This window comes from Orcinus orca, chromosome 2 (assembly GCF_937001465.1).
Source record: "Orcinus orca chromosome 2, mOrcOrc1.1, whole genome shotgun sequence".
Taxonomy (NCBI): Eukaryota; Metazoa; Chordata; class Mammalia; order Artiodactyla; family Delphinidae; genus Orcinus; species Orcinus orca.
Window position 1 is genome coordinate 152496922 of NC_064560.1, and position 11871 is coordinate 152508792.

The window sequence follows — 11871 nt, forward strand, 5'->3', positions numbered from 1 at the left end:
TATTATACCAATTAACGGACATGGAGCAACCACAATACATCTCTAGGCCTCGATTTGTGAGTAAAGTGATTTCTGAGGTTCTCTACCTTCAACAAGATAAACATTGCTCTCATCTGTTGTCTCGAAAAGCTGACTGTCAACTCTTTGGGGCCTGGAACTTATTGTTAGTTTGATACGAAGTGTAGTGTTGGGGGGAGACTTCTGGGCAGAGGTCAAGGGACCTGGCTTCAAATCTTGTCTCCACCCCTGACCAGGAATGCAACTGCCGCCTCTCTGGACACTGATTTTCATATTTATGAAATGAGGGAAAGTTGAGTAGTCTAGTGTTCAGATAAATGACTGGGGAAATTCTTGAACATTAAAGTTATTTGTAACTTCAGCTTCCTGGGCAAGTTTCCTAGAATATTAATTCCTTGTGAAGGAAGACAGTCAAATAGTAAAGCTATTAATGTTGACAGTAAGCTGTGTGAGTGTCACTAGGAACTCACTTGGGTCCTCAATCTACTGAGATGGGGGAGCAGGAAAAGAAAAACTCTTCTGCCTTTACTCTCATGGTAAGCACTGATGTCATCATTCACACCAGAACCCAGATTTTAAGTTCTGCATTTCTTTGCAGCCCTGTGCTTCAGGGGAAGCTTGACTCCATCCTCGCTTACTAGGGGCAAGTTTAAATCCTATTTTATGTGGATTTTGTGTTTAGTATGCAAAATCTTACATGTCCTTTTGACAGTAACTTGAGTCTTCTCCTGAGAACGGGAGCAGTGTAAATTTGAAGGTGGTAAGGAAGAATTATTTTGCCATTTTGTCCCCTTTGAGGAGGAAGTAAAGGCTGAGGTATGTTTATGTCTTCTGAAATATGTGGGATTTTTTTTTTAGTTTATTTTTTGTTTATTGTCAAGATTAAATGAGATAATGTATGTGAAAATGCCAGTTATAACTTAGCACGTGCAAACAGCTCAATATGGAATGTTGCTTAATCTAATGTTTATGAAAGGGGATTTCAGTTGAATAGCCCTACTGCTTAATAGACTATGTAACTTGCATTGTAATTTGAGCTATTTTTGAAGGGTTTTTTTGCAGACATGCAAAGAGTATGATTACATTTTTTTTTTACATCTTTATTGGAGTATAATTGCTTTACAATGGTGTGTTAGTTTCTGCTTTATAACAAAGTGAATCAGTTATACATATACATATGTTCCCATATCTCTTCCCTCTTGCATCTCCCTCCCTCCCACCCTCCCTATCCCACCTCTCCAGGCAGTCACAAAGCACCGAGCTGATCTCCCTGTGCTATGCGGCTGCTTCCCACTAGCTATCTACCTTACATTTGTTAGTGTATATATGTCCATGCCACTCTCTCGCTTTGTCACAGCTTACCCTTCCCCCTCCCCATATCCTCAAATCCATTCTCTAGTAGGTCTGTGTCTTTATTCCTGTCTTACCCCTAGGTTCTTCATGACATTTTTTTTTCTTAAATTCCATATATATGTGTTAGCATACGGTATTTGTCTTTCTCTTTCTGACTTACTTCACTCTGTATGACAGATTCTAGGTCTATCCACCTCATTACAAATAGCTCAATTTCGTTTCTTTTTATGGGTGAGTAATATTCCATTGTATATATGTGCCACATCTTCTTTATCCATTCATCCGATGATGGACACTTAGGTTGTTTCCATCTCCGGGCTATTGTAAATAGAGCTGCAATGAACATTTTGGTGCATGACTCTTTGAATTATGGTTTTCTCAGGGTATATGCCCAGTAGTGGGATTGCTGGGTCATATGGTAGTTCTATTTGTAGTTTTTTAAGGAACCTCCATACTGTTCTCCACAGTGGCTGTATCAATTTACATTCCCACCAACAGTGCAAGAGGGTTCCCTTTTCTCCACACCCTCTCCAGCATTTATTGTTTCTAGATTTTTTGATGATGGCCATTCTGACTGGTGTGAGATGATATCTCATTGTAGTTTGGATTTGCATTTCTCTAATGATTAATGATGCTGAGCATTCTTTCATGTGTTTGTTGGCAGTCTGTATATCTTCTTTGGAGAAATGTCTATTTAGGTCTCCTGCCCATTTTTGGATTGGGTCGTTTGTTTTTTTGTTATTGAGCTTCATGAGCTGCTTATAAATTTTGGAGAATAATCCTTTGTCAGTTGCTTCATTTGCAGATATTTTCTCCCATTCTGAGGTTGTCTTTTGGTCTTGTTTATGGTTTCCTTTGCTGTGCAAAAGCTTTTAAGTTTCATTAGGTCCCATTTGTTTATTTTTGTTTTTATTTCCATTTCTCTAGGAGGTGGGTCAAAAAGGATCTTGCTGTGATTTATGTCATAGAGTGTTCTGCGTATGTTTTCCTCTAAGAGTTTGATAGTTTCTGGCCTTACATTTAGGTCTTTAATCCATTTTGAGCTTATTTTTGTGTATGGTGTTAGGGAGTGATCTAATCTCATACTTTTATATGTACCTGTCCAGTTTTCCCAGCACCACTTACTGAAGAGGCTGTCCTTTCTCCACTGTACATTCCTGCCTCCTTTATCAAAGATAAGGTGACCATATGTGCGTGGGTTTATCTCTGGGCTTTCTATGCTGTTCCATTGATCTATCTTTCTGCTTTTGTGCCAGTACCATACTGTCTTGATTACTGTAGCTTTGTAGTATAGTCTGAAGTCAGGGAGCCTGATTCCTTCAGCTCCATTTTTCGTTCTCAAGATTGCTTTGGCTCTTCGGGGTCTTTTGTGTTTCCATGCAAATTGTGAAATTTTTTGTTCTAATTCTGTGAAAAATGCCAGTGGTAGCTTGATAGGGATTGCATTGAATCTGTAGATTGCTTTGGGTAGTAGAGTCATTTTCACAATGTTGATTCTTCCAATCCAAGAACATGGTATATCTCTCCATCTATTTGTATCATCTTTAATTTCTTTCATCAGTGTCATAATTTTCTGCATACAGGTCTTTTGTCTCCTTAGGTAGGTTTATTCCTAGATATTTTATTCTTTTTGTTGCAATGGTAAATGGGAGTGTTTTCTTGATTTCACTTTCAGATTTTTCATCATTAGTGTATAGGAATGCCAGAGATTTCTGTGCATTAATTTTGTATCCTGCTACTTTACCAAATTCATTGATTAGCTCTAGTAGTTTTCTGGTAGCATCTTTAGGATTCTCTATGTATAGCATCATGTCATCTGCAAACAGTGACAGCTTTACTTCTTCTTTTCTGATTTGGATTCCTTTTATTTCTTTTTCTTCTCTGATTGCTGTGGCTAAAACTTCCAAAACTATGTTGAATAAGAGTGGTGAGAGTGGGCAACCTTGTCTTGTTCCTGCTCTTAGTGGAAATGCTTTCAGTTTTTCACCATTGAGGACGATGTTGGCTGTGGGTTTGTCATATATGACCTTTATTATGTTGAGGAAAGTTCCCTCTATGCCTACTTTCTGCAGGGTTTTTATCATAAATGGTGTTGAATATTGTCAAAAGCTTTCTCTGCATCTATTGAGATGATCATATGGTTTTTCTCCTTCAATTTGTTAATATGGTGTAACACATTGATTGATTTGCGTATATTGAAGAATCCTTGCATTATTGGAATAAACCCCACTTGATCATGGTATATGATCTGTTTAATGTGCTGTTGGATTCTGTTTGCTAGTATTTTGTTGAGGATTTTTGCTCTATGTTCATCAGTGATACTGGCCTGTAGTTTTCTTTCTTTGTGACATCCTTGTCTGGTTTTGGTATCAGGGTGATGGTGGGCTCGTAGAGAGACTTTGGGAGTGTTCCTCCCTCTGCTATATCTTGGAAGAGTTTCAGAAGGATAGGTGTTAGCTCATCTCTAAATGTTTGATAGAATTCGCCTGTGAAGCCATGTGTTCCTGGGCTTTTGTTTGTTGGAAGATTTTAAATCACAGTTTCAATTTCAGTGCTTGTGATTGGTCTGTTCATATTTTCTATTTCTTCCTGATTCAGTCTTGGCAGGTTGTGCATTTCTAAGAATTTGTCCATTTCTTCCAGGTTGTCCATTTTATTGGCATATAGTTGCTTGTAGTAATCTCTCATGACCTTTTGTATTTCTGCAGTGTCAGTTGTTACTTCTCCTTTTTCATTTCTAATTCTGTTGATTTGAGTCTTCTCCCTTTTTTTCTTGATGAGTCTGGCTAATGGTTTATCAATTTTGTTTATCTTCTCAAAGAACCAGCTTTTAGTTTTATTGATCTTTGCTCTCGTTTCCTTCATTTCTTTTTCATTTATTTCTGATCTGATCTTTATGATTTCTTTCCTTCTGCTAACTTTGGGGTTTTCTTGTTCTTCTTTCTCTAATTGCTTTAGGTGCAAGGTTAGGTTGTTTATTTGATATGTTTCCTGTTTCTTAAAGTAGGATTGTATTGCTGTAAACCTCCCTCTTAGAACTGCTTTTGCTGCATCCCATAGATTTTGGGTCGTCGTGTCTCCATTGTCATTTGTTTCTAGGTATTTTTTAATTTCCTCTTTGATTTCTTCAGTGATCACTTCGTTATTAAGTAGTGTATTGTATTGTTTAGCCTCCATGTGTTTGTATTTTTTACAGATCTTTTCCTGTAATTGATATCTAGTCTCATAGCATTGTGATCGGAAAAGATACTTGATACGATTTCTATTTTCTCACATTTACTGAGGCTTGATTTGTGACACAACATGTGATCTATCCTGGAGAATGTTCCATGAGCACTTGAGAAAAATGTGTATTCTGTTGTTTTTGGATGGAATGTCCTATAAATATCAATTAAGTCCATCTTTTTAAATGTATCATTTAAAGCTTGTGTTTCCTTATTTATTTTCATTTTGGATGATCTGTCCGTTGGTGAAATGGGGTGTTAAAGTCCCCTACTATGAATGTGTTACTGTCGATTTCCCCTTTTATGGCTGTTAGTATTTGCCTTATGTATTGAGGTGCTCCTATGTTGGGTGCATAAATATTTACAATTGTTATATATTCTTGGATCGATCCCTTGATCATTATGTAGTGTCCTTCTTTGTCTCTTCTAATAGTCTATTTAAAAGTCTATTTTGTCTGATATGAGAATTGCTACTCCAGCATTCTTTTGGTTTCCATTTGCATGAAATATCTTTTTCCATCCCCTTACTTTCAGTCTGTATGTGTCTCTAGGTCTGAAGTGGGTCTCTTGTAGACAGCAAATATATGGGTCTTGTTTTTGTATCCATTCAGCCAATCTGTGTCTTTTGGTGGGAGCATTTAGTCCATTTACATTTAAGGTAGTTATTGATATGTCTGTTCCTATTCCCATTTTCTTAATTATTTTGGGTTCGTTATTGTAGGTCTTTTCCTTCTCTTGTGTTTGTTGCCTAGAGAAGTTACTTTAGCAGTTGTTGTAAAGCTGGTTTGGTGGTGCTGAACTCTCTCAGCTTTTGCTTGTCTGTAAAGGCTTTAATTTCTCCATCAAATCTGATTGAGATCCTTGCTGGTTAGAGTAATCTTGGTTGCAGGTTTTTCTCCTTCATCACTTTAAATATGTCCTGCCACTCCCTTCTGGCTTGCAGAGTTTCTGCTGAAAGATCAGCTGTTAACTTTATGGGGATTCCCTTGTGTGTTATTTGTTGTTTTTCCCTTGCTGCTTTTAATGTTTTCTTTGTATTTAATTTTTGACAGTTTGATTAATATGTGTCTTGGCATATTTCTCCTTGGATTTATCCTGTATGGGACTCTCTGTGCTTCCTGGACTTGATTAATTATCTCCTTTCCCATATTAGGGAAGTTTTCAACTATAATCTCTTCAAAAACTTTCTCAGTCCCTTTCTTTTTCTCTTCTTCTTCTTGAACTCCTATAATTCGAATGTTGGTGCGTTTAATGTTGTCCCAGAGGTCTCTGAGACTGTCCTCAGTTCTTTTCATTCTTTATTCTTTATTCTGCTCTGCAGTAGTTATTTCCACTGTTTTATCTTCCAGGTCACTTATCCGTTCTTCTGCCTCAGTTATTCTGCTATTGATCCCATCTAGAGTATTTTTCATTTCATTTATTGTGTTGTTCATCATTGCTTGTTTCATCTTTAGTTCTTCTATGTCCTTGTTAAATGTTTCTTGCATTTTGTCTATTCTATTTCCAAGATTTTGGATCATCTTTACTATCATTATTCTGAATTCTTTTTCAGGTAGACTACCTATTTCCTCTTCATTTGTTAGGTCTGGTGCATTTTTATCTTGCTCCTTCATCTGCTGTGTGTTTTTCTGTCTTCTCATTTTGCTTATCTTACTGTGTTTGGGGTCTCCTGTTTGCAGGCTGCAGGTTCGTAGTTCCCGCTGTTTTTGATGTCTGTCCCCAGTGGCTATGGTTGGTTCAGTGGGTTGTGTAGGCTTCCTGGTGGAGGGGACTAGTGCCTGTGTTCTGGTGGATGAGGCTGGATCTTGTCTTTCTGGTGGGCAGGTACACATCTGGTGGTGTGTTTTGGGGTGCCTGTGGACTTATTATGATTTTAGGCAGCCTCTCTGCTAATGGGTGGGGTTGTGTTCCTATCTTGCTAGTTGTTTGGCATAGGATGTCCAGCACTGTAGCTTGCTGGTCATTGAGTGAAGCTGGGTGCTGGTGTTGAGATGGAGATCTCTGGGAGATTTTTGCCATTTGGTATTATGTGGAGTTGGGAGGTCTCTTGTGGACCAGTGTCCTGAAGTTGGCTCTCCCACCTCAGAGGCACAGCACTGACTCCTGGCTGGAGCACCAAGAGCCTTTCATCCACAGGGCTCAGAATAAAAGGGAGAAAAAGTAGAAAGAAAGAATTAGTAGAAGTAGAAAGAAAGAAAGGAGGGAGGGCGGGAGGGAGCAAGGAAGGAAGGAGGGAAGGAAGGAAAAAAAGAAAGAAGATAAAAGAAAGATAAAATATAATAAAGTGATTAAAATAAAAAAATAATTATTAAGAGAGAAAAAAAGAAACAAAAAAAAAAACGGCCGTATAGAACCCTAGGACAAATGGTGGAAGCAAAGCTATAGAGACAAAATCTCACACAGAAGCATACACAGACACACTCACAAAAAGAGGAAAAGGGGAAAAAATAAATCTTGCTCCCGAAGTCCACCTCCTTAATTTGGGATGATTCGTTGTCTATTCATGTATTCCACAGATGCAGGGTACATCAAGTTGATTGTGGAGCTTTAATCTGCTGCTTCTGAGGCTGCTGGGAGAGATTTCCTTTTCTCTTCTTTGTTCTCACAGCTCCCAGGGCCTCAGGTTTGGATTTGGCCTCGCTCAGACAGGATGGGGTTAAAGGAGCCGCTGATTCGCGGGCTCTGGCTCACTCAGGCGGGAGGGGGGGGCGGGGGGAGGGGGGGCGGGGGGAGGGGGGGGGCGGGGGGAGGGGGGGGCGGGGGGAGGGAGGGGCTTGGAGTGCGGGGGCGGGCCTGCGGCGGCCGAGGCCAGCGTGACGTTGCACCAGCCTGAGGCGCGCCGTGCGTTCTCCCGGGGGAGTTGTCCCTGGATCCCGGGACCCTGGCAGGGGCAGGCAGCACAGGCTCCCCGGAAGAGGGGGTGTGGATAGTGACCTGTGCTCGCACACAGGCTTCTTGGTGGCGGCAGCAGCAGCATTAGCGTCTCATGCCCGTCTCTGGGGTCCGCGCTTTTAGCCGCGGCTCGCGCCCATCTCTGGAGCGCCTTTAAGCAGCGCTCTTAATCCCCTCTCCTCGCGCACCAGGAAACAAAGAGGTAAGAAAAAGTCTCTTGCCTCTTCGGCAGGTCCAGACTTTTCCCCGGACTCCCTCCTCGCTAGCCGTGGCGCACTAACCCTCTGCAGGCTGTGTTCAGGCCGACAACCCCTGTCCTCTCCGGCGCTCCGACCGAAGCCCGAGCCTCAACTCCCAGCCCCGCCCGCCCTGGCGGGTGAGCAGTCAAGCCTCTCGGGCTGGTGAGTGCCGGTCGGCCCTGATCTTCTGTGCGGGAATCTCTCCGCTTTGCCCTCCGCACCCCTGTTGCTGTGGTCTCCGCCGCGGCTCCGAAGTTTTCCCCCTCCGCCACCCGCAGTCTCCGCCCGCGAAGGGGCTTCTAGTGTGTGGAAATTTTACCTCCACAGCTCCCTCGCACTGGTGCAGGTCCCGTCCCTATTCTTTTGTCTCTGTTTTTTCTTTTTTCTTTTGCCCTACCCAGGTACGTGGGGGGGGGGGCGGTTCTTGCCTTTTGGGAGGTCTGAAGTCTTCTGCCAGCGTTCAGTAGGTGTTCTGTAGGAGTCGTTCCACGTGTAGACGTATTTCTGGTGTATCTGTGGGGAGGAAAATGATCTCCGCGTCTCACTCTTCCTCCATCTTCCCGGAAGCCCTGATTACTTTTTTTGATATGATTTTTTTTCTTTTTTTTTTTTGCGGTACGCGGGCCTCTCACTGTTGTGGCCTCTCGCATTGCGGAGCACAGGCTCCGGACGCGCAGGCTCAGCGGCCATGGCTCACGGGCCTAGCCGCTCCGCGGCATGTAGTATCCTCCCGCACCGGGGCACGAACCCGCGTACCCTGCATCGGCAGGCGGACTCTCAACCACTGCGCCACCAGGGAAGCCCTTGATATGGTTTTTGAGCTCCTTGTCAATGGATGCTTTGACACATCATTGCTGGAGAAGCCAAACGACTCGATAACTTGCAATTAGATACAGCATGTAAAAATTCTTTTGTTATGTTCGGTGTTTATGTATGAGTTCAGATTGTGCAATGGCCGCAAGCTTTAATCCAAGGATACACAAATTGTACAGAACGATGTTACTTATTCTCCCTCTTGCATATGAGCTTATAGAGAAATTATAGTACACAAGGACAGGACAATGTGGTATGTTTTTTCATTAAATTAAAGGACCATCTTTTATTCTGATATATTCTTCTACTTCTTAATGTTTTTAAAATTAAAAATGCTAAATTAAAAAAAACCCAAAGTTTAGAGTTGACAATCTCTTGTGAGTATCCTAAATTTGGAGAATTTTATTGGGACACAAAATTTTGAACTCTGAGAACAACTCATCTAGTCTGAGATGAGTAAACTGAAGTTTCTTCACTAGACAGCTCATAAAAGGCAGTAGAAAGTGAGGATTCAGGTGTCCTTACATTAACTCATTTCTTTCTACTTCACGAAGTTTTCTCTGAGTGGGGTTAGTGGAAGCCATGCCATGTTATACCACTGCAAACTAAAATGCGCTGTTCGTGTTGTTAAATGGAACCCAAATCTTTTATCAAAAAGGGCTGTTGGCTTATAGATCTATCAGGTGACTATTACTGTACCATTTAGGCCTGTAGTCTCATTTCTCTCTGTGTCTGTGTTGGAAAGACAGAATCAGCAAGGTGAATGATTATCTTTCAAATTTAGTTGCATTAATAACATTTCTGCCTCTTCATATAGGGAGATGAGATTGAATCTGATGCTTGGTACTAAGGAACAGAAAGACCAGTTAGGTACACTGAGGTTCTGTAGCCCTTTTTTTTTTTTTTTTTTTTTTTTTACGTGAAGCATCATTATAAAACTTATAGTAAGAAGAGAAGTGCCCAAGTTAAGTTCATGTGGATCACATTCATGTCTTTGCACTATGACAGCTTACTGTTTGCTGAATGTATTCATTCTGCAGTGTTTACCACTGACCTTGAGGCAGACCACCAAAGAAAGCTCCAATGGTGCCAGTTATCAGACTTTGTGCAATACAAATTTTATTACAATAGTTTCTATACTCTGTCTCATGATCCCCATTGATTTACTTTATCTCTAACGAGAGGTATTGTTAAAAACACTTTACTTGTGTGTATTGCTTTAGAGTTTACCAAGGGCTTTCACAAGCTTTATTTCATTTGGCTCTCATAGAAACCTTGATTTTGGGGTAGGTATTATTATTATTATTATTATTTTTACAGATAAGAAAATTGAAACTCTGAGAGGCCAAGAGACCCGCTTGAGATTACACAACTAGTAAGTGCTGCAATTAAGACTCGAACCTAGGATTGCTGACTTTAGTATAGAGTTAAATGTTTCTCAGATTATCTTCTGTAGAACATTAGTCTCACAAAATGTTTCATGAAGAAGATCTTCATGGTGAAATGAGTTTGGGAAAGCCTGTGTATGTTGTTCCTTCTGGATGCTCGTAATACATCAGTCCCTGTACCAACAAGACCTTTGTTCAACCTGATATTTCCCAGATTTATCTGAATATAGAAGCCCTTTTAAAACTAACACACTCTAAACACCCCAAGGCATTAGTATTCCTTAAAATACACTTTTGGGGGAATATTAGTGTAGTAACTTTTCCTATACCGTACTACCCTAATCTTGTATGGAACTTTTTGTATGGTACCTTATAATTTAAGCTTTCTGTTCTTGTCGAATGCTAGCTTCCTGAAAATACACCAAAATCATCCTATTGATAAACTAAAGCTGAGTTTATTGCTTACTATATATGGTAAGGACAGTCACTACATTGACAGTCTTAGTAGTGTCTTGGATAGAGGCAGGTTATTGAGTTCTTTTGGGATCTGGTTTAAGATGATTGTTTGATTTGAGGGCTTGTTTATGATGGGACATATTAAGGACTAGGGTTTTAAAGCAAATTTTGAAAAGTAAACAGTCATTCAATGCCATCTATTATTCTGAGAAGGGAGTATAAACTTGGCTGAAGGTCAATTGAATAGTCTAGCATTCAGATAAATGACATTGAAGAAGTTCTTGAACAATGAAGCTATTTGCAACTTCAGCTTCCTGGGCAAGTTTCCTAGAATATAAATGCCATGTGAATGAAGACAGTCGAATAATAAAGTTGTTAATAGTAAGCTGTGTGGGTGCAGATGGCTTCAGTTATCAGTATGGCCCCCTTATTGCCATTCTTTGGCCTGAGCTGAAGGATTCACAACTGGGGATGTGCTCTCACGATCTTGACTGCAGAGCTTCACTGCTCTTTGTAGCATCATTATCATGTATCCGGTTTCCTAGATGGTTGTTTCAACATCCATAAGTGTTAGATTTTTCTGTTCTTTTACTGGATCATTTTTTTAATCATGTGGTGGGATGACAGTTGCATGGTGGCTATAAAACTTGTAGTCACCCATCTGAGCCCCTGTATAACAAATAGCAAGGGAAGGGTTATGACCAAAGTGTATAGAGTTCTAATGCATGAGCCACGAGTGCCCAAATTAAACTGGATGAACAGATTTCATTTCCAGTGTAATGAGCCTGCAGTACCAAATATGGGATTATTAGCCAAATTATCCAATTTTGTAATTCCTTTGTTAGTTTACCAGATCTCTTTAGTAGTAATAAAGATGTCATAGAAGTTTGGAAGGATATAGGCTCACCATTTCCCCCTACCTGCCTAAAACAGCACGTGATCCCCCTCAAGACACCAATATTATATCTAATGGGCTCTTATTCCATTTAATTTCCTGAACCTCTTGGATGAGGAGTTCCTTGGTGAAACTTTATAGCCTTGGTGGCTTTGTCTAGCTCCCCTTTGTCTGCGTTTCTCTGAATCATAGCGTGTCAGACTATCCTGAGGGCAGGTATCCCTCTTTCAAGGTAACTACCCCCTGTCCATTTTGCAGGTAGTAGATGGTGGGCTTTTGTGTTTAAGATATAGGGGACTTCCCTGGCAGTCCAGTGGTGAAGAGTCCGTGCTTCCACTGCCGGGGGCACAGGTTCGATCCCTGGTCAGGGAACTAAGATCCTGCATGCTGCGAGGGGCAGTCAAAAAAAAAAAAAAAAGATGTAGTTGTGTTACATATTCAATTTTGTGTTACAAATCTGGTCATTGGTGCCACCCAGTCATCTATTTTTGGTCAAAATACCCCTATGGGTTGTCAAATAGTTTTTTATGATTTGGGGGCCACTTAAGAGTAGTCTGGCTCCAGGTGATGAAGTGTCAAGACCATTAATTAGG